The sequence below is a fragment of the Microcaecilia unicolor genome, chromosome 3 (genome assembly GCF_901765095.1).
Source record: "Microcaecilia unicolor chromosome 3, aMicUni1.1, whole genome shotgun sequence".
NCBI classification, from domain to species: domain Eukaryota; kingdom Metazoa; phylum Chordata; class Amphibia; order Gymnophiona; family Siphonopidae; genus Microcaecilia; species Microcaecilia unicolor.
Window position 1 is genome coordinate 385,339,983 of NC_044033.1, and position 13,653 is coordinate 385,353,635.

Genomic DNA, 13,653 nt, shown 5'->3' on the forward strand with positions numbered 1-13,653 from the left:
GTCTGACCGGGGGCTTGGGTAAAAGCAAAACCTCTCATGAATCAAATGACTAGAGGCTGTACAGCGAGCTGGACTTACCCTCTATATGCTGACGGTATGTGCCAATCACACAGATGTGAACCCTTATTGAGTTTTTTTAAATACTTGTCAGACTGATTTTCAAGCAGTTTTTGTGCAGGATAAGAAAATGGATCTAGGGCAAACCTCTTCCATTTAAAATATGACCTCTTAGTGGAATCCTTCCTGGAAGCAAGCAGGACATGGGTGACACTCTCATACAGCTGGAGAGGATTCACTAAAGTTTTCAACATCCAAGCTGTGAGGGCTAGGGCCTGGAGGCTAGGATGCAAGAGTGATCCCTCATTCTGAGTGTTGGAAGCATCTCCAGTCTTCATAGGCTAGCTCTACAAGTAAAGGCAACTACATCTGCCTCAGCCAACATGAGGATCATTGGTCCATTGTTGTGCTTCAGTTTCAGTAAAGTCATCACTATGAGAGGTATTAGAGGATATGCACACAAAAGACCCGTCCGCCAATCGAGGATAAAGGCATCCAAGACTAGTCTACTGTGGTATTTTAGTTTGGGGCAGAACTGAGGAATTTTGTTGTTCCCCCCCACTGGGGGGTGCTCCATTCTCAGAAGATGTCCCAGGCTATGCCCATGTTGAGCACCCACTCATGTGCTTGCATTATCCTCCTCAGTCTGTCTGCCAGACTGTTGCTCTTTCCTGCCAGGTAAGTGGCTCTGATACTTGGAGCTTTTGGCTCTTTTGTGATCAGATCTGATGACTACAGAGTGGTATAGCAGCTGAAGCTTCCCGACTCTGGGAATCTTTTGGAGTCTGTACATAGTCAGGCTTCTTATGACTAGGTTGCACAGAAAAGGGGGTGAGGGTGGGTCTCCGCTGTCTCTTTAGAACAGCCTTAAGGATGTTACATAAGAACAATAGAATAGCCATACTGGGTCAGACCAATTGTCCATCTAGCCCAGTATCCTGCTTCCAACAGTGGCCAATCCAGGTCACAAGTACCTGGCAGAAACCCAAATAGTAGCAACATTCCATACTACCAATCCCAGGGCAAGCAGTGGCTTCCTCCATGTCTACCTCAATAACAGGCTATAGACTTTTCCTCCAGGAACTTGCCCAAACCTTAAACCCAGATACACTAACTGTTGTTACCACATCCTCCGGCAACTTCCAGATCTTAACTATTTGTTAAGTGAAAAAATATTTCCTCCTATTTGTTTTAAAAGTATTTCCATGTAACTCCGAGTGTTCCCTAGTCTTTGTACTTTTTGAACGAGTAAAAATCGATTCACTTTTACCCGAGGGGCATCAAAAATCAAGGATCTCCAATATGTCTGCCCTGGGCTCATCCTCAACCCCCTATTTAAATGGGATGATCTGAACCATCTCCAAAACAAAACTGGTAAAAGAAGAGTTTCTCAGGGGTAGACTTTCTCCTTTCATGCAGTGGGGCGGAATCTGATAGAAGGTCCAGGGACCCTTCTCCGAGAGAACTTCTGGCTCTTCCTCAGAAACTCAGGAGTGGTCCTAATCAGACTCAGGATAATAGTTCTCAGAGTTCTCACTTGTCTCGGGCGACTAGACAAATGGGTAAGCGCTAGGTGAGAGTGCCAAGGAAAGGTACGAGACCTGGACCTACAGGAAGCTTCCCCCTAAGGGCTAGACACCATTTCAGCCAGTACTGACCCCGACGCCACGACAGGCATCGTGTTGATGTTCGGCCAAAAGTGAGAGAATGGGCTGCCAGAATTGGCTGGACTGACATCAAGTACGCTGATGCCCTTGATTCCACAGCATCAATTTAGCCTAGAAGTCGCCTCCAGTTCCTCGGAAACAGGCATTTGTAAAGATAGCTCAGGTGAAATGGTCAGGTCAAGAAAAGGTACTGAGGTCGAATTAGATGACTGGTTCCAGACCAAAGGATTTTGACGCCTCGGTGCCAAATCCTCATGGTGCAGACGCTTCTCGGGTATTAGTGATAATGATGCCCCAGTGCTCTTTACACCATGCTTTCAAGGGGACTGATGCCAGTGCTTTTCAGTGTGCCCAATGCAAGGCATCAGAGTCCCTCGGCACTGATGAGGACAAAATGAAATCCTTATGGGTCCTTGGTGCAGGATCCAAGGATGCCTGGACCTGGTAGGTGAGGCCGAGGCTCGATGTTAAGGCGGGTGAAGACCTCCTTAGTGCTGATACATCCCCATGTCTGATGCAGCTCCAGGAGCCATAGGAGATTGATGCTTCCGATACTGACATCAGTGGAACAGAGTTCTCAGTGCCAAAAATACGTCTGCATTGCTCACAACTTTTGATGGTTCCCTTGGACATCTGCCAACAGAGTTTACAAAGAAAAACATCATGGTTGGGACCCAGACATAGCAGGCACCAACTGTGAGTGTCAGTTGGTGACATAGTCCTGCCACATAAGCAGCACTTCTTAAAACCACTGGGAGTTTTCTGAGACATGTTGAGAAAGACAAAGTGAAATCAAACAGCTCAATAATGACTGGACTGCTCAGGCCTAAGGGGGCCGACGAGCTATGGAAAAAGAAAGAAAACTTAGAAGTACCAAAAAAAACTCACTAAAGGAACCAAAAAGGCAAAAGAATTGGTCCCATGCAGAACTTATAACAAAACAGCTGAAACAAGTCAAACAAAAGACTCAGATGTGAGCTGAGAGACATAGAGAAGACAACTGCATTGCTCCACAGATGACAGAAGGCTGTGGTACTGTGCAGCAGTGGTGGGCGGGAAGGTGTGCACACAAGTGCTAGGGACTTCTAAAGGCTTCTAGAAAGTTGCTGTGAAATATGTGTGCTGGGCTGTCACATGATGTCACCCATGTGTAAGAATATGCTGTCCTGCTTTTCCTTGGAGAAAGTACCCTTTCCCGTAAATAATAACCTACTATGCACATTGACATGTTCATGTAAGCCCAGAGTAGATCTCATAAAATGATTTAAATTCAGCTAAAATACACTGAAAATTCCTGCATCCCTGTGTTAAACCCTTCTAGCTACCTAGGTCATTTTGCTAGCATTTTCAATTGAAAGTTGAAATTTTAAATTCTGCCCAAACAACCACTGATAAAATGAAAATTATTCAATGGTATCAAATTAATCTCCCTGGGGCCTGGCACAAAGTGACAGGACAGTACTGCCACAGACAATGTCATGTACAAAAGAACAACCGTTGAACCAAAACAAATAGCTTTCCTTTCCTATCTACTAGGTTTAAACAATTTTAGTATCAACACTAAAATGACAATGACTGCTTAAAAACAGCTGTATCACTTAGGGAATAAGAACAAAAGCTACAAGTTAGAGCAATAATACTGCTGCCTCTGATATGTCTGTCAACACTTTTCTATTGGCTTTTATGTAAAACTTGCTTTAATCAATCTTTACCACATGCAGACATTTCATACAAACGCCAACTGTGCATCAACATGACATCACTAGTAAAGGAACACTGTTCAGTTTGAATGCATTATAATTTAGCTTTATTTTTATGTATTGCTTCTAGGAGAAGTTGTTGAATACTAGTTATTGCATGATCTGATGGTTAATTAAACTGAAAATGTCATGTTTTCTCAGCATGTATGGTTTGGCATTAAAAACGGTGGTGGTGGTGGGGGGGGGGGGGGGGGGGGGGGGGGGTTGATCCTTGATACAGTTGCTTGTCAGTGAAACATGATTCATTTTGGAGTGAAAAGATCCTCCGCAGCCAACAGTATAAAAGCAAAGTAGCATTATATATTTTTGTACATTGAAGATTGTTTGAAAGAAGGAAGATTTTTCTCAATAAGAAGTTTGGATAGCTTTCAAAGAATTGATAAGAGCCATGGACGATACTGGGTGATTTTAGAACAGAAGAACCATAAGCCTTCTGATCCCCACACTAAGAGCACAACATTTTTTTTTCATTATAAGTATTTATACACACAAGCCTTTCTTCTTGAATTTATATTGGTGTATATTCTCTGAGCTTGTGAAATGCTATTCAAAAGTTTGCTATTTTGAATGGAAATGTATTGATCATGTCCTAACTTTATATGGTTGCCTAGCCAGTTAGCGGACTGAATAGCGCTGCTGACCAGCTAGGTCACCACTCCACCCTAACTTTAGTGCAGCTGAATATCTCCACTTAGCCCCAGACAAGCAATTTAAATGGCTAGAAGCTCTGTTCTGTATATCAGAGCCCTGGCAACATATAATTAAGGTTTCTGATCCAATGTGTTTATAAATTGTAAATATGGGGGCCAAGTTGGTGGCATCTGCAATTTCTGCTCTTTACTATTTTGCTTACATGCTTAATTATGAGCAAATGGAAGGGCAGACCTGTCCCCTCAATCCTCCATTCTGGAAGAGAAACTCCTAGGAAGCTCTCAGTTTCAAACTGCGATGGGCACCAGGACAGCACCCCAATATGCCGACCTCTTTATGGCTGAGCTTGAAGAGACATTTCTGAATACATACCAGACCAAACCCCTAAAATACTACCGGTACATCGATGACATTTTTATGATTTGGACTGAGGGGGAAGAAACTGTGAAACAATTTTACAATTCCTTCAATACATACCATTCTACAATCAGATTCAAAATTGACTACTCCCCAGAAAAAGTCAATTTTTTGGACACCACAGTCTCAATCAACGATGGCTATATACAAACATCCATATACAAGAAACCCACAGACAAATGCAGCTACCTCCACAACTCCCGCTTCCACCCTTCACATACAAAAAGATCCATTATTTACAGCCAAGCCACAAGATACCACCGTATCTGCTCTGACCCAGGGGACAGAGACAGGCACCTTGAAATCCTGACTGCATCCTTTGAACAGAAAGGCTACAACCCCAAAATAATCTCCAAGAATATTGCCTCCTCCCTCAAAACACCCAGGGAAAATCTGCTACAGTACAAAGAAAAAAATGCCACAGACAGAATCCCCCTTATAGTGACATACATCCCAGAGCTGGAAAAATTAAGAAAAATCATAAAAGATCTACAGCCTCTACTCAAGGAGGATGAATTACTGAAAGAGATATTCCCATCCCCACCAGTGCTGGCCTTCAGACAGCCACCCAACTTAAAACACATGCTAATTAGAAGTAAGCTCCCAACACAGACTCAAAAAGAAGACAATGACATACATCCCTGCAATATATCCAGCTGCAAACTATGACAAAAGATTTCACAGGACCCCAGTGTCATTCAAAAAGGAAAAATATTCAACATTAAGGAATCTTTCACGTGCTCATCTTCCAATGTGGTATATATCATTCAGTGTAAAAAATGCAACGAAGGCTGCTACATTGGAGAAACAAGTCAGATGCTAAAGGAGAGATTTAAAAATAAATAGACACCATATGAAAAATGCTAGTAACAATCAGGATGCCACCCCTGTGGGGGCAGCACTTCACAAAACCAGAACACTGTACCAGTGATTTCATGGTACGAATCCTGAAAGGGAACTTTAAAACAATACAGGAACGTAAGACCTTTGAAGTCAGAATGATTAAATATTTTGACACTCACCAGACAGGACTTAAAGATCTGGGTTTTCTAGCCCATTATAAACCATAAAATTGTTCTGCTTTGTCACCCTCCTATCTCCATGCATATCTCCCTGTCCCTCATCTACCCGACTCTTCCTGTCTCCCACCTATCCACCCCCATACTTTTAGACTGTCACTGAAATGCTTTGATGTTTCACTTATATGTACTGTCATCTACCAACATTTGCTTATTTCAGATCTGACGAAGAGCAACCTTCAAAAGCTAATCAAGAAATGTATTAAGTTATGTCCAATAAAAAAGGTATCATCTTATTTTCCATTCCATGTTTTATTTCTATTGATTACCTTTAAAAGTGGACTATCACGGCTACCACACCTCTCTACTCACAGTTCAAAACTGGAAATCTGTGCTAGTAGTCTCTACAAAATATTGTAACACTCTCCACTTCCGTACCTCTCTCCTCTTTTGATACCATGCACTCCCAAGGAAAATCCAGGGCAGCTCCTTTCCTAGGGCTTCCCATTGTGACAATGATTCACCTGTGATGCTTGTGTTCTACATTCCTGAGAGGGCTTCTGATCAGGAGTGAAGAGGAGGCACATATTGCTCTGGGCTCAGGAAGGTTTCACTTCAACAGAACTACACAGGGCTCCTTAGCACCAGCATTGAAACAGCCAGGCAGTCTCCTGAAATAAACGTGCTGGTCGATCCTCCACTGCACAAAAGAATCCATGGGACCTTCCAGAGTGGATTTCTAGGATTCAGAGGGGAAAGCTCTAGGTTTGCCCTTCCATTTGCTCATAATTAAACATGTAAGCAAAACAGTAAAAGAGCAGAAATTGCAGATGTCACCATCTTGGCCCCCATATAGCGAATGCTACATACCTGTAGAAGGTATTCTCTGAGGACAGCAGGCTGATTGTTCTCACTGATGGGTGACGTCCACGGCAGCCCCTCCAATCGGAATCTTCACTAGCAAAAGCCTTTGCTAGCCCTCGCGCGCCGATGCGCGGCCGTCTTCCCGCCCGAACCGGCTCGTGCCGGCCAGTCTCATATGTAGCAAGACAAAGAGAAGGGAAGACACAACTCCAAAGGGGAGGTGGGCGGGTTTGTGAGAACAATCAGCCTGCTGTCCTCGGAGAACACCTTCTACAGGTATGTAGCATTCGCTTTCTCCGAGGACAAGCAGGCTGCTTGTTCTCACTGATGGGGTATCCCTAGCCCCCAGGCTCACTCAAAACAACAACCATGGTCAATTGGGCCTCGCAACGGCGAGGACATAACTGAGATTGACCTAAAAAATTTACCAACTAACTGAGAGTGCAGCCTGGAACAGAACAAACATGGGCCTAGGGGGGTGGAGTTGGATTCTAAACCCCGAACAGATTCTGAAGCACTGACTGCCCGAACCGACTGTCGCGTCGGGTATCGTGCTGCAGGCAGTAATGAGATGTGAATGTGTGGACAGATGACCACGTCGCAGCTTTGCAAATCTCTTCAATAGTGGCTGACTTCAAGTGGGCTACCGACGCTGCCATGGCTCTAACATTATGAGCCGTGACATGACCCTCAAGAGCCAGCCCAGCCTGGGCGTAAGTGAAGGAAATGCAATCTGCTAGCCAATTGGATATGGTGCGTTTTCCCACAGCCACTCCCCTCCTGTTGGGATCAAAAGAAACAAACAATTGGGCGGACTGTCTGTTGGGCTGTGTCCGCTCCAGATAGAAGGCCAATGCTCTCTTGCAGTCCAATGTGTGCAGCTGACGTTCAGCAGGGCAGGAATGAGGACGGGGAAAAAATGTTGGCAAGACAATTGACTGGTTCAGATGGAACTCCGACACAACCTTTGGCAAGAACTTAGGGTGAGTGCGGAGGACTACTCTGTTATGATGAAATTTGGTGTAAGGGGCCTGGGCTACCAGGGCCTGAAGCTCACTGACTCTACGAGCTGAAGTAACTGCCACCAAGAAAATGACCTTCCAGGTCAAGTACTTCAGATGGCAGGAATTCAGTGGCTCAAAAGGAGGTTTCATCAGCTGGGTGAGAACGACATTGAGATCCCATGACACTGTAGGAGGCTTGACAGGGGGCTTTGACAAAAGCAAACCTCTCATGAAGTGAACAACTAAAGGCTGTCCTGAGATCGGCTTACCTTCCACACGGTAATGGTATGCACTGATTGCACTAAGGTGAACCCTTACAGAGTTGGTCTTGAGACCGGACTCAGACAAGTGCAGAAGGTATTCAAACAGGGTCTCTGTGTAGGACAAGAGCGAGGATCTAGGGCCTTGCTGTCACACCAGACGGCAAACCTCCTCCATAGAAAGAAGTAACTCCTCTTAGTGGAATCTTTCCTGGAAGCAAGCAAGATGCGGGAGACACCCTCTGACAGACCCAAACAGGCAAAGTCTACGCTCTCAACATCCAGGCCGTGAGAGCCAGGGACCGGAGGCTGGGATGCAGAAGCGCCCCTTCGTCCTGCGTGATGAGGGTCGGAAAACACTCCAATCTCCACGGTTCTTCGCAGGACAACTCCAGAAGAAGAGGGAACCAGATCTGACGCGGCCAAAAAGGAGCAATCAGAATCATGGTGCCTCGGTCTTGCTTGAGTTTCAACAAAGTCTTCCCCACCAGAGGTATGGGAGGATAAGCATACAGCAGACCCTCCCCCCAGTCCAGGAGGAAGGCATCCGATGCCAGTCTGCCGTGGGCCTGAAGCCTGGAACAGTACTGAGGGACTTTGTGGTTGGCTCGAGATGCGAAGAGGTCTACCAAGGGGGTGCCCCACACCTGGAAGATCTGTCGCACTACACGGAAATTGAGCGACCACTCGTGAGGTTGCATAATCCTGCTCAACCTGTCGGCCAGACTGTTGTTTACGCCTGCCAGATATGTGGCTTGGAGCACCATGCCGTGACGGTGAGCCCAGAGCCACATGCTGACGGCTTCCTGACACAGGGGGCGAGATCCGGTGCCCCCCTGCTTGTTGACGTAGTATATGGCAACCTGGTTGTCTGTCTGAATTTGGATAATTTGGTGGGACAGCCGATCTCTGAAAGCCTTCAGAGCGTTCCAGATCGCTCGTAACTCCAGAAGATTGATCTGCAGATCGCGTTCCTGGAGGGACCAGCTTCCTTGGGTGTGAAGCCCATCGACATGAGCTCCCCATCCCAGGAGAGACGCATCCGTGGTCAGCACTTTTTGTGGCTGAGGAATTTGGAAAGGACGTCCCAGAGTCAAATTGGACCAAATTGTCCACCAATACAGGGATTCGAGAAAACTCGTGGACAGGTGGATCACGTCTTCTAGATCCCCAGCAGCCTGAAACCACTGGGAAGCTAGGGTCCATTGAGCAGATCTCATGTGAAGGCGGGCCATGGGAGTCACATGAACTGTGGAGGCCATGTGGCCCAGCAACCTCAACATCTGCCGAGCTGTGATCTGCTGGGACGCTCGCACCCGCGAGACGAGGGACAACAAGTTGTTGGCTCTCGCCTCTGGGAGATAGGCGCGAGCCGTCCGAGAATCCAGCAGAGCTCCTATGAATTCGAGTTTCTGCACTGGGAGAAGATGGGACTTTGGGTAATTTATCACAAACCCCAGTAGCTCCAGGAGGCGAATAGTCATCTGCATGGACTGCAGGGCTCCTGCCTCGGATGTGTTCTTCACCAGACAATCGTCGAGATACGGGAACACGTGTACCCCCAGTCTGCGAAGTGCCGCTGCTACTACAGCCAAGCACTTGGTGAACACTCTGGGCGCAGAGACGAGCCCAAAGGGTAGCACACAGTACTGGAAGTGACGTGTGCCCAGCCGAAATCGCAGATACTGTCTGTGAGCTGGCAGTATCGGGATGTGCGTGTAGGCGTCCTTCAAGTCCAGAGAGCATAGCCAATCGTTTTGCTGAATCATGGGGAGAAGGGTGCCCAGGGAAAGCATCCTGAACTTTTCTTTGACCAGATATTTGTTCAGGGCCCTTAGGTCTAGGATGGGACGCATCCCCCCTGTTTTCTTTTCCACAAGGAAGTACCTGGAATAGAATCCCAGCCCTTCTTGCCCGGATGGCACGGGCTCGACCGCATTGGCGCTGAGAAGGGCGGAGAGTTCCTCTGCAAGTACCTGCTTGTGCTGGAAGCTGTAAGACTGAGCTCCCGGAGGACAATTTGGAGGTTTTGAGGCCAAATTGAGAGTGTATCCTTGTCGGACTATTTGGAGAACCCACTGATCGGAGGTTATGAGAGGCCACCTTTGGTGAAAAGATTTCAACCTCCCTCCGACTGGCAGGTCGCCCGGCACTGACACTTGGATGTCGGCTATGCTCTGCTGGAGCCAGTCAAAAGCTTGCCCCTTGCTTTTGCTGGGGAGCCGCGGGGCCTTGCTGAGTCACACGCTGCTGACGAGAGCGAGCGCGCTGGGGCTTAGCCTGGGCCGCAGGCTGTCGAGAAGGAGGATTGTATCTACGCTTGCCAGAAGAGTAGGGAACAGTCTTCCTTCCCCAAAAAAATCTTCTACCTGTAGAGGTAGAGGCTGAAGGCTGCCGGCGGGAGAACTTGTCGAATGCGGTGTCCCGCTGGTGGAGCTGCTCTACCACCTGTTCGACTTTTTCTCCAAAAATATTATCCGCATGGCAAGGCGAGTCCGCAATCCGCTGCTGGATTCTATTCTCCAGGTCGGAGGCACGCAGCCATGAGAGTCTGCGCATCACCACACCTTGAGCAGCGGCCCTGGACGCAACATCAAAGGTGTCATACACCCCTCTGGCCAGGAATTTTCTGCACGCCTTCAGCTGCCTGACCACCTCCTGAAATGGCTTGGCTTGCTCAGGGGGGAGCGCATCCACCAAGCCCGCCAACTGCCGCACATTGTTCCGCATGTGTATGCTCATGTAGAGCTGGTAAGACTGAATTTTGGCCACGAGCATAGAAGAATGGTAGGCCTTCCTCCCAAAGGAGTCCAAGGTTCTAGAGTCCTTGCCCGGGGGCGCCGAAGCATGCTCCCTAGAACTCTTGGCCTTCTTTAGGGCCAAATCCACAACTCCAGAGTCGTGAGGCAACTGAGTGCGCATCAGCTATGGGTCCCCATGGATCCGGTACTGGGACTCTATCTTCTTGGGAATGTGGGGATTAGTTAGAGGCTTGGTCCAGTTCGCCAGCAATGTCTTTTTTAGGACATGATGCATGGGTACTGTGGACGCTTCCTTAGGTGGAGAAGGATAGTCCAGGAGCTCAAACATTTCAGCCCTGGGCTCGTCCTCCACAACCACCGGGAAGGGGATGGCCGTAGACATCTCCCGGACAAAGGAAGCGAAAGACAGACTCTCGGGAGGAGAAAGCTGTCTTTCAGGAGAGGGAGTGGGATCAGAAGGAAGACCCTCAGACTCTTCGTCAGAGAAATATCTGATGTCTCCTTCGTCTTCCCACGAGGCCTCACCCTCGGTGTCAGACACAAGTTCACGAACCTGTGTCTGCAACCGTGCCCGGCTCGACTCCGTGGAACCACGGCCACGGTGGGGACGTCGAGAGGTAGACTCCCTCGCCCGCACCGGCGAAGCTCCCTCCACCGACGTAGTCGGGGAGCCTTCCTGGGAGGCGGCCGCAGTCGGTACCGCACGCGGCACCGACGCCGGAGACCTCACCCCGGGCGATGGACCAGCCGGCGCCACGCTCGACGGTACCGGTGGCACAAGCACCCCTGGTACCGGAGGGGTAGGGCGCAACAGCTCTCCCAGGATCTCTGGGAGAACGGCCCGGAGGCTCTCGTTCAGAGCGGCTGCAGAAAAAGGCATGGAGGTCGATGCAGGCTTCGATGTCAGAGTCTGTTCCGGGCGTGGAGGCTGTTCCGGGCTGTCCAGAGTGGAGCGCATCGACACCTCTTGGACAGAGGGTGAGCGGTCCTCTCGGTGCCGATGCCTGCTGGGTGCCGACTCCCTCAGCGACCCAGAGCTCTCGGTGCCGACACGGGAAGGGGACCGGTGTCGATGCTTCTTCGACTTCTTGCGAAGCATGTCACCGGAGCTTCCCGGCACCGACGAGGAGGAAGTAGAATCCAGCCGTCTCTTCCTCGGGGCCGAGGCCGAAGAGGGTCGGTCTCGGGAGGGCTGTACCGCAGGAGCCCTCAGGGTAGGGGGAGACCCACCCGAAGGCTCACCGCCACCAGCAGGGGAATGGACAGCCCTCACCTGCACTCCAGACGAAGCACCACCGTCCGACGACATCAGCAGACGAGGTCCCGGTACCACCGACGTCGATACAGTCGTCCGATGTCTCAGCGCCGATGCAGAGGGCCGATGCCTCGATGCACTCGATGCACTGGCAGCCGAGGATGAAGGTCTGGTTGCTGAAGACGTCGATGCACTCGATACCCCCGGTGCCGATGCCGACGAAGAGCCCGAGAACAAAATGTTCCACTGGGCTAACCTCGCTACCTGCGTCGGCTTTTGTAAAAGGGAACACAGACTACAGGCCTGAGGGCGGTGCCCAGCCCCCAGACACTGAAGACACGACGCGTGCCTGTCAGTGAGCGAGATTACCCGGGCGCACTGGGTGCACTTCTTGAAGCCGCTGGAAGGCTTCAATGTCATGGGCGGAAAAATCACGCTGGCGAGATCAAAACTCGAAATGACGAAAATTGTCAACACAAAAATAGGGAGAAGAAAAATTTCGACCGAGGCCTAACTGAGGCCTACCCCGACGACGAAAGAAAACTTACCGGGGCGAAAAGCTCGAAATACGGGAAGGAAAAAACCAAACAGGCTCTTCCCGAACACTTTTTAAAACTTTCTGAGAAGAAACGAGTCGAAAACGACGCGCGAGGTCAACTTTCCGGGGCACGAACGGCGAAACACGACCGTACCGAGCGCGGACAAAAGAAGACTGGCCGGCACGAGCCGGTTCTGGCGGGAAGACGGCCGTGCATGCGCGGTGCGCATCGGCGCGCGAGGGCTAGCAAAGGCTTTTGCTAGTGAAGATTCCGATTGGAGGGGCTGCCGTGGACGTCACCCATCAGTGAGAACAAGCAGCCTGCTTGTCCTCGGAGAATTACAATTTATAAACACTTTGGATCAGAAGCCTTAATTATATGTTGCCAGGGCTCAGATATACTGAACAGAGCTTGATAACCACTGCATTACTGGGTGGCATTCCATACGTTAGTAAAAAAAAAAAAAAAAAAATCTCGAACCAAGGTCTACAGCCTATATAAACAAGGATTGCAGGATTATCAATCCTCACACATAGATAGCATGCTAAAACCCAAGTCAGAGAACTATAAACAAAATTCTAAAAGTTTTTTAGAGCAGCACATCATGCTCATATCATCACACAGGACCACCTCAGTTCCATATAAAGCTATAATCAGACATGCCAACGCCAATGGGAGATGGTTGGGTTTTGAAAGTACTGATATCCTTCCTCAGAGAGAATTCATGTTAACAGCTAGGTGACTCCGCTTTCTCAATAAACAGCAGAATATTATTCTCACACATGAGATTAAAGTATCTAGGAAACCATCCTGCAACTTTTGTTCTATGAGAAGTTTGTTCCAGGCCCTTATGTCTTTAGGATAGGATACAGTCCCCCTATTCCTTTTGAGATCAGAAAATATTTGGAATAAAATCCCTGCTCTCTTTGGATTACACTAATCTCTAAACATATATCCTAATACTGAGAGACTGACTGTGATATTCTCAGTGGGCCATCTAGCAGTGTTTACAATAGGCATGGTCAGTACCCATTTTGTATTATGCCAAGAATCTACAGGTTTGAAATTATATTGGGCCATTGATATAGGTAAAATCTTAGCATTTCCAACAAGACACTTCTCCGGAACAGACACCGTACTAGCTTATCTGCCTAGATACAGTCAAAACTCTGTCCCATGATTTGTACAGGTGCTGGCTGTGGCTTTTGAGCCCTTTGCTTTTTGGTGAGAGCAAGTCCCCTATTGATGCTGACAGAACTGAAGGGAAAGAAGATGATGTCTCTTCTGTATAAAGAAGTGTCTCCTGGGTGCATCACTCAAGTACCTCAAAGATGAAGTGGAAGGTGAATCAAAGTGGAATCAGAGAGACTCTGATACATCAAACAGTGGTCCTTGACA

General features: G+C 48.5%; 1 protein-coding gene across 1 annotated transcript in view; it reads right to left on the reverse strand.

Moving 5' to 3' along the window:
* The window catches only part of CCDC25 (coiled-coil domain containing 25), an 87,245-nt gene that overhangs the window by 19,228 nt on the left and 54,364 nt on the right, over positions 1-13,653 (reverse strand). The window lies entirely within an intron of this gene.